The following is a 23805-nucleotide window of genomic DNA, read 5'->3' on the forward strand; positions in this document are numbered from 1 at the left end:
CATAGAAAATGAATTGAATTATCTCTGTTACTAATTCTGTGAGGCTGATAGGAACTTGATATGAAATCCCAATAAAGGAAGAACAGGGAAAGAATATTGGGGCCGGAGAGATAGCATGGAGGTAAGGCGTTTGCCTTTCATGCAGGAGGTCATTGGTTCGAATCCCGGAGTCCCATATGGTCCCCTGTGCCTGCCAGGAGCAATTTCTGAGCCTGGAGCCAGAAATAACCCCTGAGCATTGCCGGGTGTGACCCAAAAACCACAAAAAAAAAAAAAAAAAAAGAATATTAAAGATCTATTTTATTTGTGAATATAGGTGCAAAGATCCTAAAATATTTTAATGAATAATATATAACAATGAATAAAATACTGTATACTGAAATTCAATTTATTTATTTTTTGGTTTCTGGGCCACACCCGGCGGTGCTCAGAGGTTACTCCTGGCTGTCTGCTCAGAAATAGCTCCTGGCAGGCACAGGGGACCATATGGGACACTGGGATTCGAACCAACCACCTTTGGTCCTGGATCGGCTGCTTGCAAGGCAAACGCTGCTGTGCTATCTCTCCGGGCCCGAAATTCAAATTATTTTATATTTCATTGCCAGAGCAATGATACAGTATGTAGGACACTTGTCCTGCATATGGCCGACCTGGGTTCCATCCCTGGCACTCCATATGGTCCCCAACCCTGCCAGGAGTGATCGCTGAGCACAGAGCCAGAATAACCCTGGAGCATCATTGGGTGTGATTTCAAAACAAAACAAAATAGAAATATTCTAGGAATAATATAAATAATTATTCTAGGTATAATATATAATAATAATATATGGTACTGCTGGTATATGTAAGAAAATCTGTAGTAGGCCACAGAGATAGTAGAGTGGGTAGGGCCCTTGCTTTGCAAGAACCTAATCTAGGTTCAAACTCCCTTGAGTGATTCCTGAACATAGAACCAAAAGTACTATCTCTTTGGTCTCTTCCTATTCAACACGGAAGTGAAGACTCTAGCCAGTATAATTAGATAATAATAAGAAATTCAAGGCAGGGGGGCTGGAGAGATAGCATGGAGGTAAGACGTTTGCCTTATATGCAGAAGGATGATGGTTCAAATCCCGGCATCCCATATGGTCCCCTGAGCCTGCCAGGAGCGATTTCTGAGCATAGAGCCAGGAGTAACCCCTGAGCGCTGCCAGGTGTGACTCAAAAACCAAAAAAAAAAAAAAAAAAAAAAGAATAGTCAAGTGCTCGCTCGGCAGCACATATGCTAAAACTGGAACCATACAAAGAAGATTAGCATGGGCCCTGTGCAAGGATGAAATGCAAATTCGTGAAGCGTTCCATATTTAAAAAAAAAAAAAAGAATAGTCAAGACAAAATTTTACTTTTAACATATATATTTTTTAACTTTTTTTTTTTTTTTTTTGGTTTTTGAGTCACACCCGGCTGTGCTCAGGCATTACTCCTGGCTGTCTGCTCAGAAATAGCTCCTGGCAGGCACGGGGGACCATGTGAGACACCGGGATTTGAACCAACCATCTTAGATTCTGGATCGGCTGCTTGCAAGGCAAGCACCGCTGTGCTATCTCTCTGGGCCCATATTTTAACTTTTATACAGTAAATTGATTTTCAAAATGTATTCTTAGTCTTTTGCTTATTATAAAACTCCTATATTTTTGCACTCAATTTTCTATACAATTTTCAATTTCTATACACTTTTGTTTCATCTGTACTTTTTCTACTTTCACCATCCCAGATTATTTTGAATCAGATCCCAGACATTACATCATATCATCCTAAAAAGGGAACTTGTTTTAAATGTTTTGACAACGTAGCTGCAAGTGGAGCCTTTTTGCTCCCCGCTTACTCATACATTCCAATAAAATAAAACAGAAGTGAAAGTTAGATTGTGTTTCCCTTAAATGCAGATTAGAGCTAAAAAAAAATAATCCTGCCAATTTGATGATACAAGTAAAATTTACAAATGGAGGCCAAAAATCCACTTAATTACCCTTTCTTTTTTTCTTGGTGAGTGGGTAGGGCCACACCTCGTGGCCAGGCTTACTTCTGGTTTTGTGCTCAGGAATCATTCCTGAAGATGCTGTATGCCCATATGCAGTGCCAGGGATTAAACTGGGGTTGACTGTGTGCAAGGCATGAGCCCTACTCTTTGTGCTATCTCTCTCCCCCTAATTACCAATTCTTTGTAGAGATTTGGTGGGGCTGGGGTTGGATCAAGCAGTCACCAGGAATCAAACCCAGGGCCTCACATTTGCTAGCCAAGTGTTCTACTCTCCCCTTTTAAAAATTGAATCAGGGGCTGGAGAGATAGCATGGAGGTAAGGCATTTGCATTTCAAGCAGAAGGTCATTGGTTTGAATCCCCACATCCCATATGGTCCCCCAGCCTGCCAGGAGCGATTTCTGAGCATGGAGCCAGGAGGAACCCCAGAGCACTGCCGGGTGTAATCCCCCCCCAAAAAAAATTGAATCACTGTGAATAACAATTACAAAATTATTCAATATTAAGATTTAGACATTAGGGCCCAGAGAGATAGCACAGCGGCGTTTGCCTTGCAAGCAGCCAATCCAGGACCAAAGGTGGTTGGTTCGAATCCTGGTGTCCCATATGGTCCCCCGTGCCTGCCAGGAGCTATTTCTGAGCGCTTAGCCAGGAGTAACCCCTGAGCACCGCCGGGTGTGGCCCAAAAACAAACAAACAAACAAAAACAAAAAAAAAAGATTTAGACATTAGAGATAGCATGGAGGTAGAGTGTTTGCCTTGCATGCAGAAGGACGATGGTTCAAATCCCGGTGTCCTATATGGTTCCCCAAGCCTGCCAGGAGCGATTTCTGAGCATAGAGCCAGGAGGAACCCCTGAGCGCTGCCGGCTGTGACAGCAAAACAAAACAAAGCAAACAAAAGATTTAGACATATAATGTTTCAATCCCAATCCCAATCCCTTCACTTCCCTCTACCCTCCCGCCTGGCCCCCTTCCATCTCTATAGCTCGTATTTGTTTCTTTTTCTTTTGGTTTTTGGGTCACACCCTTTGTTTCTCAGGGTTTACTCCTGTCTCTTCCATCAGGGATCACTCCTGGCAGACTCGGGGGACCATATGTAATGCCAGGGATCGAACTCAGGTTAACTGCATGCAAGCCCTGCCCTCTGTACGATCACTCTGGCCCTTCTTCTTACTCCTCCTCTCCTTCTTGTTTTTATTCTTTCTTCTTCTCTTTCCTTCTCTTCTCCTCTTCCTCCTCCTCTCTCACCTCTTCCTATTCTTCCTCTTCTTCCTCCTCCACCTCCTCCTTTTTCTTTGGCACTCTCAGTGATACTCTGACTCTGTGCTCAGGGATCACTCTGATGGAGCTTGTGAAACTAGATGAGGATGCTGGGAATCAAACCTGGATTGATTGAGCAAAGCAAGCAATTTACCTGATGTACTACCTCTCTGGCTCCTGTGTTTCTTCTTGGAAGAGGTTACTCTTCATCTCTTCTTCCCATTTTATGATACAGTTGGATTTTTATTTCTTGTAGAGTTCTACCAGTGCTTTATATATCTCGGTTTTTAATCCTTTGTTAGATAAGCTGCGACAAAGTAATTATTTTCGTTTCTGGGCTGTCTTTGTATTTGGTCATGATTTTCGTTGAGGCGCAAAAGCTTATTACGTAGTGTTTTGTAGTTTTCTTTTTTTCTTTCTTTTTTGTTTTTTGGGCCACACCCGGAGGTGCTCAGGGGTTACTCCTGGCTGTCTGCTCAGAAACAGCTCCTGGCAAGCACGGGGGACCATATGGGACACTGGGATTCGAACCAACCACCTTAGGTCCTGGATCGGTTGCTTGCAAGGCAAACGCTGCTGTGCTATCTCTCCGGGCCCGTTTTGCAGTTTTCTTTGTATAGAACTTTCATCTTTAAACTGATTCTGAAGTACTTGATTTTCTGAGACACAATTATGAATAGAATTGTTTTAAATATATATGTCCTATTTCATTATATAAGAAAGCCATGGAATTTTGCACATTAATTTGTGGTCTGTCACTTTACTATAAAAATCTTGAAAAAAATCTTGTTTTTAGATTTTTATTTATTTATTTATTTTATTTTGGTTTTTGGGCCACACCCTGTGACGTTCAGGGGTTACTCCTGAACTCAGACATTGCTCCTGGTTTAGGAGACCATATGGGACTCCGGGGATCAAACCCAGGTCTGTCCTGGATCAGCTGTGTGAAAGGCAAATGCCCTACTGCTGCGCTATCACTCTGGCTCCTGTTTTTAGAAATTTTTTTGTAGTCTTGAGATTATCATGTCATATTAAGACTTAATTTTATTTTCTATCTGAATGCCTTTATTTTTTCTTGCCTAATTTGCTATGGTGAGTACTTCTAGTATGATAAGCACTATATTGATGAGAAGTGGTGAAAGTGGATAACCTTCTTTGTGCCTGATCTTAGAGGGTGAAGCTTTTAGTTTTTTGGTATTGAATATAATGTTTCCTCTGTGCTTGTGGTAAGTGGCTTTAACTATGCTGAGAAAAGTTCCTTCAATTCTCATTTTATTGAGAAATTTAGTATTAATGAGTGTTAGATCTATTCTTTTTTCTTTTTTTTTCTTTTTGGTTTTTGGGTCACACTCGCCAGCGCTCAGGGATTACCCTTGGCTCTACATTCAGAAGTCACTCCTGGCAGTTCAAGGGACCATATGGGATGCCGGGATTTGAACCACCATCCTTCTGCATGCAAGGCAAATGCCTTACCTCCATGTTATCTCTCTGGCCCCGAGTGTTAGATCTTTTTGAATAATTTTTCTGCACCCATTAATATGATCATATGATTTTTCTTGTACTGATATGCTCTAGAATATTGATTATCTTGCAATTGTTAAACTATTTTGTTTTGATAAGTTGTTGGATTTAATTTGCTAGTATTTTGCTGAGAATCTTTGCATCTATGTACATCAATGATAGCGATCTGTTAGGTTTTTTTTCTTTTCTTTTTATTTCTTTCCTATTTTTTGGCAATGTGGACGTCTCTGTCTGTTTTTGGTATCAGAGTAGTGTTTTTTTTTTTTTTTTTTTTTTTTTTTTAGTTTTTGGTTTTTCGGTCCCACCTGGCAATACTCAGGGGTTACTCCTGGCTCTACACTCAGAAATCTGCTCCAGGCAAGCTCAGGGGACCATGTGGGATGCTGGGATTCGAACCACCGACCTTCTGCATGTGAGGCAAAGACTTTACCTCCATGCTATCTCTCTAGCCTCTCAGAGTAGTGTTTGCTTTATAGAAAATGTTTGAGAGGGTCTGAGAGATAGCATGAAGGTAGGGCATTTGCCTTGCATGCAGAAGGACAGTGGTTTGAATCCTAGTATCCCATATGGTTCCCCAAGCCTGCCTGGAATGATTTCTGAACATAGAGCCAGGAGTAACCCCTAAGCCCTGCTGGGTGTGACTCAAATATTAAAAAAAAAAAAAATAAAATGTTTGAGAATGGTGAAGGAGGTAAAGATCTTTGCTTGCACTTTGGCAGACCAAGGTTTGATTTCCTGACATCCCCTATCGTCCCTTGAGTACACCAGGAATAATCCCTGACTGCAGTATTAGGAATAGGCCCTGAGCAAATATTGGTATAACTTCCTCTCAAAAAAAAAAAAAAAAAGGTGTGGAGGTGACAGAGAGATAGCACAGTTGTAAGGCGTTTGCCTTGCATGCAGCTGACCCAGGACAGACCTCAATTCAATCCCTGGCGTCCCATATGGTCCCCAAGCCAAGAGCAATTTCTGAGTTCATAGCCAGGAGTAACCCCTGAGCATCACCAGGTATGGCCCCAAAACAAACAAACTACCCAGAAAAAAATTGTTTGGGAGTATTTCTTTTTTTTTTTTTTTTTTCTATTTCTAAAAGAGCCAGAAAAAAAAATTGCAGTTGTTCTTCTTTAAACGTTTGAATGAGAGAGGGAGGGGCAAGGAAAAAAAAAAAACAAAAAAGAAAAACGTTTGAATGAACTCACTAGTGAATTCATCTGGGCCTGGGCTTTTGTTTTGGGATAGACTTGATTACTATTTCTACAGGACTCCAAGAATGTATCCATTTATTCTAGGTTCTTTTATTTTGTGGCATTAAGATATTTAAAGTAATCCCTGATAATCTTCAAATTTTCTATGGTATTTGTTGTGGTATTTCTTTTTTAAGTTTTAATTTGGTTAATTAGAATTTTTCTCTCTTTGTGGGTTTTGCTAGTGGTTATCAAAGAACCAGCTCTTGGTTTTGTTAATTATTTGGATTTTTAAATTTCAAATTCATTAATTTCTTGTTTTATTATTTCCTTCAACCTGCTCTTTTTTGTTGGCAATTTTCTAGTTTCTTAGGCTATGCAGTTAGATTATTTATATACAACTTTTCTTCTTTCCTGATGAATGCTTGCATAACTATGAACTTTCCTCTTAACACTACTTTTTTGATGTCTCACAAGTTCTGGTAGCTCATGTCTTCATTCTTGTTTGTTTCTAGGAATATTTAGATTTACTCTCAGAATTCTTTTCTGATCCATTGGCTGTTCAGTGATGAGCTTTTCAATTCCAGGTATTTGAGTTATTTCTCCATTTCTATTTGTGGTTGACTTCTTATTATTTTTGTTTGTTTGTTTGTAGACCACACCCAGTGATACTCAGGGATTGGTCCTGGCAGGCTGGGGACCATATGGGATGCTGGGGATTGAACCCGTGTTTATCCCAGGTCAGCATCCCTCTAGCCCCTGTGGTTGACTTTTGTTTTCAAAGCACCATGGTTTGAGGAGATAGTTGATATTATTTTTATCTTTTTGACTATAAAGGTATAATTTATGTCCTAGCATGTAGTTTATCTTAAAGAATGTCCAGTGTGCACTGAAGAAGAATATGTTTTAGGCTTTTTGTATTTGTTTAGGTTTTGAGGCCACACTCACTATGTTCAGGGTTTACTCCTGGTTCTTTACTCAGGGAGCATTCATTGAGATCTCAGGGGACCATATGTCATGCTGGTGATCAAACCCTGGTGGGCAACATACAAGAAAAATTCTATACCCATTGTACTATCTGTCTGGCCTACTACTAAGCTTTTTGGAAATGAAAAAATGTAAATAGATATGTGTTGTCTATGTATCTATCTTTCTATTTCATTTTTTCTTACAAATCTAATATTCCCTTGCTGAGTTTTAGTCTAATTTATCTGTTAAGGAGTAGTGTTGAAGTCCTCCAACTATTATTTTGTTGTTGTTGTTGTTTCTTTTTTGGGCCACATCCAGTGACGCTCAGGGCTTACTCCTGGCTATGCGCTCAGAAAGTGCTCCTGGCTTGGGGTCCATATGGGATGCCAGGGGATCGAACTGCAGTCTGTCCTAGGTTAGCACATGCAAGGCAAATGCCCTACCACTTGTGCCACCGCTCTGGCCCTATTTTGTTATTTTTGATGTCTTCCTTCAAGTCTGTTATCAATTGTTTCAAGTATTCTGTTGTTCCCTCATTGGGTGCATATATGTTTAGGAGTGTGAATTCTTCTTGATGTACATATTCCTTGATCATTGAGAAATGACTCTCTTTTAACATTTTATAACTGAAACTCAATTATGAACAACTGGGTCTAGAGCGATAGCACAGTGGAAGGGCCTTTGCCTAGAACACAGCCAACCAGGATTGACTTGGGTTCCATCCCTGGCATTCATTTGGGTGTGGCCCAAAAACAAAAACAAAAAATCATGAACAACTTTGTAACTTTGAATCTCGTGGTAATTCAATTAAAAATAATTGGGGCTGGAAAGATAGCAAAGCAGTAAGGCCTTGCACACAGCCTACCCAGGATAGACATGGGTTCGATTTCCAGCATCCCATATGGTCCCCTGAGCCTGCTAAGAGTGATTTCTTTTTTTTTTCTTTTCATTTTTTTTTTTGCAGTAACCCCTGCAACGTTCAGGGGTTACTCCTGGCTCTATGCTCAGAAATCGCTCCTGGCAGACTCGGGGAGCCATATGGGATGCCAGGATTTGAACCACTGACCTTCTGCATGCCAGGCAAATGCCTTATCTCCATGCTATCTCTCCGGCCCCACGAGGAGTGATTTCTGAGCATAGAACCAGGACCCTGAACACCACTAGGGGGATTGAACGTGGTCCGTCCTAGGTCAGCATGTGCAAGGCAAATGCCTTACCACTTGTGCCACTGCTCTGGCCCATGGTGAGGGTAAGCTTTACTGAAGAAAGGTTTCCTGGGTTAGATTGTAGATAGAACTTTTTTTTTTTTTGGTTTTGGGTTTTTGGGTCACACCCAGCAGCACTCAGGGGTTACTCCTAGCTCTGCACTCAGAAATTGCTCCTGGCAGGCTCGGGGGTCCGTATGGGATGCCGGGAATCAAACCATGTTCTGTCCTGGATCGACTGCATGCAAGGCAAACTTCCTACCGCTGTGCTATCTCTTCAGCCCCAGATTGTGTATAGAGCATTCTTTTTTTTTTTTTTTTTTTTGGTTTTTGGGCCACACCCGGCGGTGCTCAGGGGTTACTCCTGGCTGTCTGCTCAGAAATAGCTCCTGGCAGGACCATATGGGACACCGGGATTCGAACCAACCACCTTTGGTCCTGGATCGGCTGCTTGCAAGGCAAACGCCGCTGTGCTATCTCTCCAGGCCCGTATAGAGCATTCTTAAAAACAATCATAGGGGGGCCGGGAAGGTGGCGCTAGAGGTAAGGTGTCTGCCTTGCAAGCGCTACCATAGGACGGACAGTGGTTCGATCCCCCGGCGTCCCATATGGTCCCCCCAAGCCAGGGGCAATTTCTGAGCTCATAGCCAGGAGTAACCACTGAGCGTCAAACGGGTGTGGCCCAAAAAAAAAATCATAGGGGCCGAAGAGATAGCATGGAGGTAAGGCATTTGCCTTGCATGCAGAAGGACGGTGGTTCAAATCCCAGCATCCCATATGGTTCCCCGAGCCTGTCAGGAGCAATTTCTGAGCGTAGAGTGAGGAGTAACCCCTGAGCGCTGATGTGTGTGACCCAAAAACCAAAAAAAAAAAATAATAATTTTTAAGTCTAGAAAACTAAGAAATATGTTAATGAGCACTGTAAGAGGCATCTACACCATGAAGTATAATGTGGCAGGTCTTGAGTATCCAGATTCCTTTACTGAAAGTAAACTGAAATCATAAGATTATGGTAGAATGATGTGTTACTTGTAGGCAGCAGAAGGTTGAATTCAATTCAGTTTTCTAAAAGAATATATATATAAAATTCATCATGAATTTGCTGTATTCTGGGTTATGTTAATATTTTCTGTATCATTCCAATGTTAGTATAAATGCTACTGAAGCAAGCACATACCCTATCCTTTTAGATAATCCAGGAAGAAAAATCATCCTTAAACATCAAAGATACTGTGTACTTAATCACAGAGATGGCTGTGGAACAAACTGAATATGATCATTTTATACATGATGAATTTCAGCCTCAAATTTTGCTAAATCCTTACAATGCTAGAAAGCTTTGGTGCATTATGCATTTTAAATCCCAAAATATGCTCAGTTTTGTCATAATACATGTAGATCAACCTTTTTCTAAAAAAAATGACACATAGTCACTCTCTAAATATTATTTGGCATAGAAAGATAACTTTTTCTTCTGGAACTATATATAGTAAGTAGTAATGGATGTGCCAGGTAAAATGATACTGTGTGAAGCTCAAATTAAAGGAAGATTTGGAAGTTTCATCCACTTCCCTAGAGCAACTTTATTCCTGCAGTGCTTGCAATGATAGCAGTCATTGGATCTGCTGAAAATAGTTGCCACATTTTGAGGATGACGCCTGTTATATCCTTCCAAGTTGATGATCACCAAAAAGCAGTATCAGGCTCATGACAAGGTTAACTGCTTCAAAACTGTTTCATTCTTGGGGCCAGGAGCGATAGCACAGTGGTAAGACATTCGCCTTAAACACGGCTAACCTGGAACGGATCTAGGTTCGATTCTCAGCATCCCATGTGGTCCCTGAAGCCTGCCAGGAGCGATTTCTGAGCGTAGAGCCAGGAGGAACCCCTGAGCATGAGCGTTGCTGGGTTTGGCCCCAAAAACAAACAAACAAAACAAAACAAAATAAATATTCTGGAAAGAAAGTTCAAGCATGCCTTGAATGCAAGAAGCTTGGGTTCTGTCCTCAGTACTTCCTGAGTATCAAGTCAGGAGTAACTTCTGATCTTCAGCAGGAAAGGAAGGAAAGAAAAGAAGCAAGTAAGTACAATGGAAGGATAGAAGAGTTTTAGATACAGTAGAGCAAAGGGGCACTTGCCTCACATGTGGCCTATCTGGGTTCAATCAATCTCTGGTACCACATATGGTTTCTTTTCTTTCTTTCTTTCTTTCTTTCTTTCTTTCTTTCTTTCTTTCTTTCTTTCTTTCTTCTTTCTTTCTTTCTTTCTTTCTTTCTTTCTTCTTTCTTTCTTTCTTCTTTCTTTCTTCTTTCTTTCTTTCTTTCTTTCTTTCTTTCTTTCTTCTTTCTTTCTTTCTTCTTTCTTTCTTTCTTTCTTTCTTCTTCTTTCTTTCTTTCTTTCTTTCTTTCTCTCTCTCTCTCTCTCTCTCTCTCTCTCTCCCTCTCCCTCCCTCCCTCCCTCCCTCCCTCCCTCCCTCCCTCCCTCCCTTCCTTCCTTCTTTCTTTCTTTCTTTTTTGGCTTTTGGCTTTTGGCTTACACCCAGCAGCGTTCAGGGGTTACTCCTGGTTCCATGCTCAGAAATCGCTCCTAGCAGTTACAGGGGACCATATGGGATGCCGGGATTCGAACCACTGTCCTTCTGCATGAAAGGCAAACGCCTTACCTCCATGCTTTCTCTCAGGCCCCACATATGGTTTCTTGAGCCCTGATAGGAATGATCCCTATGATACCTGAGCAAAGACCCATGAGTAAGCCCTGAGCACTGCCAGGTAAGAATCAAAAAAATAATTAATAATAAGAGAGAGAAAAAGAGGAGAAATGTCTTATTCAAATGTGTAATTACAGTTTAGAGAGGTTGTACAGTGGGTAGGGTGTTTGCTTTATAGGTGATTAATCCAGGTCTGATCCCTAGCACCCCCATGTGCTCCCCTGAGCCTTGCCAGGAGTTATCTTTGAATATTGGCAGGTATGGCCCCAAAACAAAAACAAACAAAGGTAACAAAATGTTTGATGGAGCCTGAGGGATAGTACAGCAAGGAGGGTGCTTGTTTTGTATGAGACTGACTTGGATTCAATCTCTGGCATCCCATAGAGTCCCCTGAGCACCTTTAGAAATAATTTAAATAGGGCCCGGAGAGATAGCACAGCGGCGTTTGCCTTGCAAGCAGCCGATCCAGGACCAAAGTGGTTGGTTCGAATCCCAGTGTCCCATATGGTCCCCCGTGCCTGCCAGGAGCTATTTCTGAGCAGACAGCCAGGAGTAAACCCTGAGCACCGCCCGGTGTGGCCCCAAAACCAATAAATAAATAAATAAATAAATAAATAAATAAATAAATAAATAAATAAATAAATAAATAATTTAAATATAGAACATGGAATAACCTCTGAGCATTATTGGGTGTAGCCCCCAAACCAAAATAAGAAAAACAAAAACCAAATATTTGATCAAATGAAAAAATATTTTTCTGGGCCTGGAGAGATAGCACAGCGGCATTTGCCTTGCAAGCAGCCAATCCAGGACCAAAGGTGGTTGGTTCAAATCCCGGTGTCCCATATGGTCCCCCGTGCCTGCCAGGAGCTATTTCTGAGCAGACAGCCAGGAGTAACCCCTGAGCACCACCGGGTGTGGCCCAAAAACCAAAAAAAAAAAAAATTTCTGTTATCTGAATATGACTGTAAAAGCCTACACATTAGCAAGTGTATTTGTAAACATTTACATTCATTATATATTATTTTGCTCATTTTGTTAATATATTTTAGTTTTCTTTCTTTCTCTCTCTCTTTTCTTTCTTTTGGTTTTAAAACCACACCTGGAAGTTCTCAGGCTTACTCCTGAGAGGGCTTGAGGGATTCTACATACAGTGCTAGAGATAGAACCAGGTCAATTGAATGCAAAACATGTACCCTACCCATTGCACAATTTCTCTGTCCCCTTGATAATATACTTTTTTTTTGTTTTTTTGTTTTTTGGGTCACACCCGGCAGCGCTCAGGGGTTACTCCTGGCTTCAGGCTCAGAAATCACTCCTTGCAGGCTCGGGGGACCATATGGGATGCCAGGATTCGAACCAATGACCTTCTGCATGAAAGGCAGCTCTGACTTTTAATGTCAAAGAGAAGCTGAGGGTGTGTCTGTGAAGTGAAGACACATCAAACCATGTCTGGGTTTGATTCCTGGCATCAAATGATAAAAAATATTCTCTGAGATCACAAAACTGAACACCGGCATTTATTTCATGGAGTGTGAGAACCAAAAATGTCATTTTTAGTTTTTATTTTTTGTTTGTTTACTGGGACACACTGCTATGCTTCAGGCTCACCACTGGCTCTGTGCCCAAGGATTACTCCTGGTGGGACTCTGCAGATTTGTTTGGGGGGGGGGGAGTTTTTGGGTCTCACCTGTGCTGCTCAGGGGTTAAAAAAATCGCTCCTGGAAGACTCGGGTGACCATATGGGATACTGGGGATCGAACTGGGGTCTGTCCAGAGTTGTCTGCATGCAAGGCAAATGCCCTACCTCTGGGCTATCACTTCAGCCCAGCTCTGGAGATCATATGTGCTGCCAGGGATCAAACCTGGGTCAGTAATATGCAAGGTAATTGCTGTCCCTACTTTAAATTATTTTTCTTTAATGTATTTATAAAGTTTTTATTTATCCCTTTTCCCATCCCAATTTTGTTGTTTATAGTTGTGAGGATATGAGTTCACAAAAATTCTTGGCCTCAGTAAAGCTGGGGTCTCACATCCTTTTAGGGGAAGGGTGTTAGTATCATACCTGGAAGTATTCAGGGTTTACTCCTGTGCTCAGGGATTACTTCTGGCAGGGTTTAGGAGACTATATGTGATGCCAGAGATTGAACACTGATTTGGCTGCATGCAGGGCAAGTGCCTTACCCCTGTACCATCACTTCTCCCCCCCCCCCCCCAACTTCTTGGCCTGCTTGTTTTGGACTGCTTTCCTTCCCAAAGACTATGTTTAAAATTATTTACTTCCCTGACACCACATCACAGACTGAGAATCAAAAAACTCTAACATCTCAATGCAACCATCATCTTTAGAATCCCTGTTTGTGTCCTTGAGGTTTGGGTTCCCTGACGAAACATCCTTTTTGGCTTAGAGAAATAAATGTGCTTTTGTTTACTCTAAGGACAAAATTATATGCTTTCTTTTACTGTTAAAGTTCTATTCTACAGGTTTTGACCTGTAGATTTTTTCTCATCACTCATTTTTCAATAAGTTCTTTTTCTTGTTCTCCCCCCACCCAATTTGGGGGTCACATCTGGTTTTCAGGGGAACATATATAGTGCCAGAGATTGAACCCAGGCTAACTGAATACAAGACAAACTCCTTACTATTATTTCCACTGAGGTTTGAGGTTTTGTTATTTTATTTTATTTTTTATCACATCCAGTGATGCTCATGACTGGCTCTACACTGAGGGATCACTTCAGGGGTTCAGGGTTTTATGTGCAGTGCCAGGATTGAACCTGGGTCAGGCACAGGCAAAGAAATTTCCTTACCCTCTGTACTATCTTTCTGGCCCCTTTACTAATATGTAACATACTTCTTTACTATTGTGGCATATATCTTTTGGTCTTGTTTTGGAGGCCACATCCAGTAGTGCTCAGTGATTACTTGTATCTCATTGTTTAGGGGTTTTTGCAGCAGTGCTTAGGGGGCCATTTAACATTTTGGATCAAACTCAGGGCACTAGCACACAAAGCACTTCTTCCAGTTCTTTGGATAGTCTCCCTATCTTAATATATGTATATACATACATACATACATATATACATACATACATACATACATACATGCCTATATATATATAATATATATATAATATAATGTTATATATAGGCAGGGGCAAACTCATCAGTTCTCAGGGATTACTTTTAGCCTTGCATTGAAGGATTACTCCTGGCAGGTCTCTGGAAACCATATAGGATGCTAGGGATTGAACCTGGCTGGCCACATGCAAGGCAAACATCCTGCCTGCTGTCCTATCTCTTCAGCCCAATTATAGATTTATATTTATATATCAGAAAGAGGTATTATGGATAGCTTCAGTTGAAGTTATCAACTATCTTCATAGTTATTGCTGTTTATTTCAGAGGGCTCATAATTTCTTTCTTTTTTTTTTTTTTTGGCCACACCCATTTGATGCTCAGGGATTACTCCTGGCTAAGCACTCAGAAATTGCCCCTGGCTTGGGGGGACCATATGGGACGCCAGGGGATCAAACCATGGTCCTTCCTTGGCTAGCGCTTGCAAGGCAGACACCTTACCTCTAGCGCCACCTCACCGGCTCTGGTCTATTCTTGTTAAGTGTAATCTTTTCATTCTTTTGCAAAGAATGATTAATTTCCCCATTCCCTTTGATATTGCTATGATAGCTGGGGTCATGCACATGCTTGGTGCTGCATACATGACTGTGGCAATAGTGGGGCTTGCACATCTGGCTGGCCAATAAATGTTACTTTTTTTTTTTTTTTTTTTTTTTTGGTTTTTGAGCCATACCTGGCAGTGATCAGGGCTTCTGGTCCTGCACTCAGAGTCAGGGCTCAAGGGATCATGTAGGGTACCAGGAATCATACAACTGGGTCATACAACTGGTAATTACCCTCTATCTCTCTGGCCCCACTTTATTTTATCTTTTTATATTTGACCACACCAGGTGGTGCTCAGGGATTAATCCTGGATCTGTGCTGAATATTGATCCCTAATGGTGCTAAGGATTCGAACCAGGGATTGATCACAAGCAAGACAAATGTCGTATTGACTACTAGAAATTTTTTGGTTTTGTTTTGGTGCCACATCCCCCAAAGCTCAGGACTTTGAGCTTAGAAATCACTTCTGGCCATGCGTGAGATGTTTACAGTGTGGTAGGTCAAACTCAGTTTAGCTGCACTCCACCTATGGTCCTATTGCTTCAGATTCCAAAATAATTTTAGAGGGGCACACACACCCATCTGTACTTAGTGCTTATTTCTGGTTCTGTGCTCAAAGATCACTCCTGGCAGGTCTTGGGGCATCATGTGAGTGTTTGGGATATGACCAGATCAGCCATATAAAGAGCAAATGTCCTACCTGCTATAATATTGCTTTGGACTCCAGAAATATTATTTTAACCTTTTAGTTATTGCCTTTACTTTAGAGTCCATACTCAGATATTTATTTCTTACTGATTTCTTTTTTCTTTTTCTTTTTCTGTTTTGGTTTTTAGGTCACACCTGGCAGTGCTCAGTGGCTACTCCTGGCTCTATGCTCAGAAATCACCCCTGGCAGGCACGGGGGACCATATGGGATGCCGGGATTTGAACTATCGTCCTTCTGCATGGACACCTTACCTCCATGCTATCTCGCTGGCCCCATTTTTTTACTGATTTCTAAAATGTATTTATATCTCAGTGTTTCCCTAACAAGCTAGTACTTTGGTATCTTACGTGTCATTGGGTTCCCATGTGAGATTATTTAAGTTATATGATTTAGATATTTTTTCCTTGAGATTCTATTAACTTCCTAGTTCTCTTTTCATTTGCTATTTCTTATTCTTCCTTTTTTTGGGGTGTGTGGGGGGGTCACATTCGGCGATGCTGAAGGGTCACTCATGTCTCTGCACTCAGGAAAAACTCCTGATGGCACTTGGCATATTAGATGCCAGGAATGGAACCCAGATTGGATGTATGCTAGGCAAGTGCTATTGTGCTTTCTCCAGCCCCACTTATTCTTTCTTTTGCCAGCACAGTAAGTTACTTCACTATTTCTTGCTTGTACTCTTTTTTTTTTTTTTTTTTTTTTTTTTTGGTTTTTGGGCCACACCCAGCAGTGCTCAGGGGTTACTCCTGGCTGTCTGCTCAGAAATAGCTCCTGGCAGGCACGGGGGACCATATGGGACACCGGGATTCGAACCAACCACCTTTGGTCCTGGATCAGCTGCTTGCAAGGCAAACGCCACTGTGCTATCTCCCCGGGCCCTTGCTTGTACTCTTGTACTGGGTTTACTGGAGTTTTGTTTTTATTGAGGCTTTTGTACTCTCCTGACTTGACCTCAGTTCCCTGGAGATGAGTGAAATTAGTGTCACCACCCCTCAACTCTCACCTACATATCAGCCTTAATTTTCCTCATATTTTGTCTACAATTAATAATTACTTAAGTTTGTGCTTTTAGTTTTCCACTGGTTTGGAAAATTAATCATTTCTATTTTTGTTTTGTGTTTTGGCCACACCCAGTAGTTCTCAGAGATTACTATTCCTGCCTTGGTTTTAAAGGATCACTTCTGGGGGTCCCCAGGGATCCCATATGCAGTACTGAGGATTGAACTGGGATCATCCATGTGCAAGGCAAGTGCCTTAACATCTGTACTATATCTCTGATCACAAAAAATTAGTCTTTTCTTGTCAAATTTTCCTTCTGTCCTAGTCTCTACTTCTGGATTTCTGGGTTTCTAATAACTTATATATCACATTGTCTCATTACCGGGACCAGTGAATAGGGGTCTTGCCTTTCATATGCTCGAACTAGGTTGGTCTCCAGCATCCCACATGATCTCTTGATATCACCTGTAATGATTCTTGAGTGCAGAGCAAGGAGTAACCTTGGAGCATCTCTGACTATAATCCAAAAGCAGTGGGGCCCGGAAAGATAGCACAGTGGCGTTTGCCTTGCAAGCAGCCGATCCAGGACCAAAGGTGGTTGGTTCAAATCCTGGTGTCCCATATGGTCCCCCGTGCCTGCCAGGAGCTATTTCTGAGCAGACAGCCAGGAGTAACCCCAGAGCACTGCCGGGTATGACCCAAAAACCAAAAAAAAAAAAAAAAAAAAAAGCAGTAGAAACATCAAAAATATCTCATCACCTCATCAGTAAACTTTTTTTTTTTTTTTTTTTTTTTTTTTTTTGGTTTTTGGGCCACACCCAGCGGTGCTCAGGGGTTACTCCTGGCTGTCTGCTCAGAAATAGCTCCTGGCAGGCACAGGGGACCATATGGGACACCGGGATTCGAACCAACCACCTTTGGTCCTGGATCGGCTGCTTGCAAGGCAAACGCCGCTGTGCTATCTCTCCGGGCCCATCAGTAAACTTTTATTCTCTTTGTAGTCATTCTGTCTCTTCTTTTTCTTTGGCGGTGCCAGGAATCAATTCAGGGCCTCAGTTATGTGAGACAAGTGCTCTGCCCTTGAGCCCTATCCTTCATTCTCATTTATGTTTTTTTTATAGGTATTTTCTTTTTTATTATTATTATTTTATTATAGGTATTTTCTTTCAGTTTCAAAATTCACAAATTCCATCTTTAGCAGTATTTAATCTGCTGTTAATCTTATATTATTTCTTTCTTTCCTTCCTCTTTAGTTGTTAGAGAATTTCTATTTGGATGTTTTGTATATTTTTCATGTTTCTCTCCAAATTTTCCATCTTCTGTCTTTTGGGGGCATAATAAATAATTTGTGTTTGTATTGGGGTCACACATTGTGTTGCTTGGAGCTCACTCCTGGCTCAGGAGGGATCTCTTCTGGCACAATCTGGGGGGGACATATTGAATGCCAGGAATTTAACTAGTTGGTCACCTGTAAGGGAAGTATCTTACCAACTGTACTATCTCTTGGGCCCATAATAAAATTTTTGATAATTACAATATGTTAAATTTATTTATTTATTTTTTGTTTTTCAGACTACACCCGTTTGATGCTCAGGGGTTACTCCTGGCTTAGGGCTCAGAAATTGCCCCTGGCTTGGGGGGACCATATGGGACGCCGGGGGATCGAACCGTGGTCTCGATCTTTCCTTGGCTAGCACTTGCAAGGCAGACACCTTACCTCTAGCACCACCTCGCCGACTCCTAAATTTATTTTTTTTAACTTTATTTATTGATTGATTGATTGGTTCTTGAGCCACACCCAGTGGTGTTCAGGGCTTACTCCTGGCTCTGCACTCAGAAATTGCCCCTGGCAGGCTGGGGAACCATATGGGATGCTGGGAATCAAACCGGGTCCCTCCCGGGTCAGCCGAATGCAAGGCAAATGTCCTACTGATGTGCTTTCTCTCTGACCCCTGTTAAATTAATTTATTGGGGAGGGGGTGGCACCATGCTAGAAAAGAATTAGGGCTTACTTCTGGCTCTACATTTAGGGATAACTCCTGGCAGGCTCTGGGAATCACAGGAGTTCCAGGGATTGAACCTAGGTCAGCAGTGTGTAAGGCACAGCTTAACAATATCTTGAATTCTTTGGACAGTAAAATTTATTTTATTTTTCTTGATAACAGGTTTATTGAATCTTATGTAACTCAAGCTTTATTAAAAAGGCAACAAACTTGAAAAATTGCATTCTCCCTCTCAAGTTTTATGTTGCCAAAGCTTGAAACAGTAAATTTAGCAAACAAAATGATAGGAACATTTCACTCTGGAATTGCCTACAGCTAAGCTTGGTGTATGCAATTATTTTCTTTACTTTATGGGGTTCACTTTTTCTCTCATCATTCTCCTCTCTTACTCTTTTTTAAAACTACTTTACTTCAGCAGCAGCAGATAGAACAACAAAAGCTCTGCAGAAGAACCTGTTGAAATCCTTTGAAAAATATAAATGAATGAACAGAGTGATAGCACTGCAGGTAGGACATTTGCCTTGCACACAGCAGACCTGGGTTTGATTTCCAGTGTCTCATATTGTCCCCCAAGCCTGCCAGGAGTAATTTCTTTTTTCCTTTTTTGGTTTTTGGGCCACACCCGGCAGTGCTCGGGTTATTCCTGGCTCTTAGAAATCACTCCTGGCAGGCTTGGAGGACCATATGGGATGCCAGGAATCAAACTGGGTCCTTCCTGGGTCTAGAGCATGCAAGGCAAACGCCTTACCATTATGTTATCTCTCTGGCTCCAAGAGTAATTTCTAAGTGCAGAACCTGGAAGTAATCCCTGAGTGTCATCAGATGTGGCCCCCCATAAAACAATATATATTATTATATATAAATATATTTATATGTGTATATTTATATATAAACAAGGGGCTGGAGCAATAGTGGAACAGATAAAGTGCTTACCTTATACACAGTCAATCCAGATTTGATCCCTAGCACCCTGAATCTTTCAGGAGTGACCCCTGAGTGCATACATTGTTGATGTGAACATTTAACATTTGTTGAATTTGAACATTCAACAAAACAGGAAAAAAAACACAATCTAAATGAGGATCTGAAGAGATGAAGAGATAGATAATATAGGAGGCTAAGGGGCTTGCCTTTCAACTGCTAGCCATAATTCAAATCTCCAGCACTACATATAATCCTTTGATATTTTTTCAATTTAAATTTTTTTGTTTGTTTTTTTGGGTCACACGAGGCAGCGCTCAGGGGCTACTCCTGGCTCTATGCTCAGAAATCGCACCCGGCAGGCTCAGGGGACCATATGGGATATCAGTATTCGAACCACTGTCCTTCTGTATGCAAGGCAAACACCTTACCACTGTGCTATCTCTCCGGCCCCTTAAATTATTTTTTAATAATTTCTTTGAGTAGTGTGGTTACAAAAATATTTGGATTTTAGTCATGGAATGTACAGCCCTCTTCACCAGTGCAACTTTCCCATCACTAATGTCCCCCATTTTCCTCCTCCCCCCAACTCTGCCTGTCTTTGTTTTTTTTTTTGTTTTTTTTTTTTTTGTTTGTTTGTTTTCTTTAACTGCACTCACCACTCTTTGTGGTAAGCTTCATATCATGGGTTGGTCCTTCCGGCCCTTATCTCTATTGTCTCTGGGTTTTATTACCATATTGTCTTTTATTTTTCTTATATCTCACAGATTAGCGAAACTATTCTGTGTCTATCTTTCTCTCTCTGACCCATTTCATGCAATATAATAGTCCATGTACATCTATGTATAGGCAAATTTCATGACTTCATTTTTCCTAACAGCTATATAGTGTTCCATTGTGTAGATGTATCATAGTTTCTTTAGCCATTCATCTGTTGTTGGGCACCTGGGTTGTTTCTACTTTCTGGCTATTGTAAATAGTGCTGCAAATAACATAGGTGTACAGAAGGCATTTTTGTATTGTGTTTTTGTGTTCCTAGGGTATATCCCTAGGAGTGATATTGATGGATCATATGGAAGCTCAATTTCTAGTTTTTCAAGGAATATCCATATAGTTTTCCAGAAATACTGGACTAGGTGGCATTCCCACCAGCAATTATTGAGAGTTTCTTCCTCACTGCATCTATGCCAACACTGGCTGTTCTTGTTCTTTGTGATGTGTTCCAGTCTCTGTGGTGTGAGATGATACCTCATTGTTGTTTTGATTTGCATCTCCCTGATGATTTATTAGTGATGTGGAGCATTTTTTCATGTGACTTTTGGTCATCTGTATTTCTTCTTTGTAGAAATACCTATTCATATCTTCTCCCCATTTTCTGATGGGGTTAGTTGTTTTTGTTTTTTTTTTTCCTTAAGTTCTGTCAGTACCTTGTTTAACTTAAATATTAGCTCCTTATCTGATGGTGAATAGTTTCTTCCATTCTGTGGGTAGCTTTTGTGTCCTCATCACTGTTTCCTTTGAAGTGCAGAAGCCTCTCAGTTTAATGTAGTCTCATTTGTTTATCTCTGCTTCCACACATTTGATCCTTTGAGCACTACCAGGTATCACTCATGAGCACAGAGCAAGAAATAGCTCCTGAGAATCAAGAAGCATGGTCCAACTTTCCCTAAGCCCAAGTGAAAGGCTAAATAGATTGTAAAGCACTCATCTTACATGCAGACAATTCCAGTTAATTCCTGGCACCTTTTGTCCCTGGAGCATCCCCAGAAGTGTTTCCTGAGTAGAAGATCCCTGAGTACAGTTGGGTGTCACCCAAACAAGATTTAGGGTTTTTGTTTTGTTTTGTTTTGTTTTTGCTTTTTTCTTTTTGGTTTTTGGGCCACACCCGGTGACGCTCAGGGGTTACTCCTGGCTATGTGCTCAGAAGTCGCTCCTGGCTTGGGGGACTATATTGGACACTGGGGGATCGAAACACGGTCCGTCCTAGGCTAGCGCTCGCAAGGCAGACACCTTACCTCTAGTGCCACCACGCTGGCCCTTAGGGTTGTTGTTGTTGTTTGTTTGCTTTTTGGTTTTTAGGTCAATCCTGGCTCTGCAATCAGAAATTGCTCCTGGCAGGCAGTGGTGGGGACCATATGAGATGCCGAGATTTGAACTACCGTCTGTCCTGGATCAGCTACGTGCAAGGCAAACACCCTACTGCTGTGCTATCTCTCTGGCTCAACCAAACAACATTTAGTAATGGGGTTGGGGAGATAGTACAGTGGTTACCTACTTATCTTGCATGCAACCCATCTGGTTTGGTCCCTGACACTGTGTATGGTTCTTGGTTCTTGAAACACTGCCAGGAATCACTCCTAAACAGGAAGCCAGAAATAGCCAGCTCTGAACACCACAAATGTGGCCCCAAATAAAGTTTTTTGTTTTTGGGCCATACCTAAAGATGCTCAGTCACTATTTAAGATTATATGCCCCTTTCTATAGATTCTGGAGCACACAACCACATATGTAGCCATGAGACACCTTCAAATTTCTCAATACTGACATCCAGTAGGAACACACCAAGTTACATGGAAAAGTAGAATAGAAGTCAAGTAATCTCAATAAACAATACAAAATGCTCAACTAGCAACAAATAGTTTAGTAAACCCAAAGACAATTACTTAATGACCCCATTGTGTAATAATTTTCCCATATTTTTAAACTGAAGCATTTTTCATTAATTCCATTATCCACTTAGTAGTAACAAACAATATAAAATGAATTATTTTGCACCAGCCAAGAGGGAATCTGGGGACATTTGTGGTGGTGGTAATGTTACACTGGTGGTAGAGATGGTGTTGGAACATTGAATGCCAGAAAGAACTGTATTATGAACAACTTGTAAATTACAATGTCTAAATAAAGTAGTCAAAATCTGAGTTGATGTGTTAAACGAATTATGTATCAATGAAGCAAACAAACAAAACAAAACAAAACAACAACAACAACAACAAAAAGCCAGGGCCAGAGAGAGCAGGGTCCTTACCTTGCATATGATCAATCCAGATTTTATTCCTGGTACCCTATACAGCTCCCCAAGAACCATCAAGAGTGATTTCTGAGCACAGAGCCAGGAGTAATCCCTGAGCATAGCACAGTAAGGTGTGGCTCAAAACTCAATAATAAAAAATAAATAAATGGGGCCGGGCGGTGGTGCTGGAGGTAAGGTGCCTGCCTTGCCTGCGCTAGCCTAGGACGGACCTCGGTTCGATCCCCCGGCGTCCCATATGGTCCCCCAAGCCAGGAGTGACTTCTGAGCGCATAGCCAGGAGTAACCCCTGAGCGTCACTGGGTGTGGCCCAAAAACCAAATAAATAAATAAATAAATAAATAAATAAATAAAATCATGAATTGATCTGCATGCAAACTGTAACTGTTTCTACTCAACACTATGGTAAAAGTCCTAGCCAATGCAACAATTAACAAGAAATTCAAGGCATAGTTATCGAAAAAGAAGAAATGAGTATTGTAACAAGATGGTATGATCATTTTTATTGAGTATGAAAGAAACCAACATCCCAGGCCTCCTGCACACAACACATGCACTCAGCTTGTTGAGCTATCTCTGCAGTCCAAGATTTTGGCTTTATATTAGTTTTCCATTTTCTTTGGGGAAATAAAATCTGAATGAATTTTGGGTCTTTAAGTTATTTTTTTGTTTCTGCTGCATTTTGCTCATTTGATCTCTCCATGTACATGTGATTACTTTTTTTTTTGGTTTTTGGGCCACACCCAGCAGTGCTCAGGGGTTACTTCTGGCTGTCTGCTCAGAAATAGCTCCTGGCAGGCACGGGGGACCATATGTGACACCGGGATTCGAACCAACCACCTTAGGTCCTGGATTGGCTGCTTGCAAGGCAAACACCGCTGTGCTATCTCTCCGGGCCCTACATGTGATTATTTTTATTTGTGAATTAAATATTGCATTTACATAATTGTTCATAGAAATTATTTCAGGCTTAATCTGGTGATATCTTTTTATTATTGTTTGTTTTGGGACCATGCCCAGTGGTGCTTATGGGGTCTATTCCAGACTTAATACTAGGGTTCAAGGGGTTCCATGTAGCCACTTTAGGAGCCTAGCATTCCTCCATGCGAAGCATGTGATCCATCTCCCCAAACAGGATGACGTTATCTTTACGTAGAAAAGATTCACTATGTTTTTTGCTAGTTTGTAGTTATTAACACTGGACTCTGAAAATACATTCATACAATTTCAGGGTTTGAGACAGTTTGGAGCTGAGTTTCTGTTTGTGCAAGTAGAATTTGGGTACACTATTAACCTTTGCTTTTAGGGTGCTTTTAAGTAATACAATTGGAGTGAATTCTTTTTACTAAGTTCTCTTTCTTTTTTTTGGGGGGGTACACCTGGTGGCGCTCAGGAGTTATTCACTCAGAAATTGTTCCTGGCTAGGGGGACCAAATGGGATACCAGGGATGGAACCAGGCCTAGTGCAATGTGCTATCACTTCGGTCCCTACTAAGTTCTCTTTTTAACACTGTAGGTTTAGTCTTTGGTCTCCTAATTTGCTCTCTCTCTCTCTCTCTCTTTCTCTCTCTCTCTCATCATCTCTCCTCTCCTC

General features: G+C 41.2%; 1 non-coding gene across 1 annotated transcript; it reads left to right on the forward strand.

Annotated features, from left to right (window-relative positions):
- The first annotated feature begins 1241 nt into the window (after positions 1-1241).
- On the forward strand, positions 1242-1347 carry LOC126013155 (U6 spliceosomal RNA). The gene has a single exon (XR_007497484.1). It is a non-coding gene; the product is annotated as a U6 spliceosomal RNA (small nuclear RNA).
- The last annotated feature ends 22458 nt before the right edge of the window (positions 1348-23805 follow it).

The sequence above is a fragment of the Suncus etruscus genome, chromosome 6 (assembly GCF_024139225.1).
Source record: "Suncus etruscus isolate mSunEtr1 chromosome 6, mSunEtr1.pri.cur, whole genome shotgun sequence".
Taxonomy (NCBI): Eukaryota; Metazoa; Chordata; class Mammalia; order Eulipotyphla; family Soricidae; genus Suncus; species Suncus etruscus.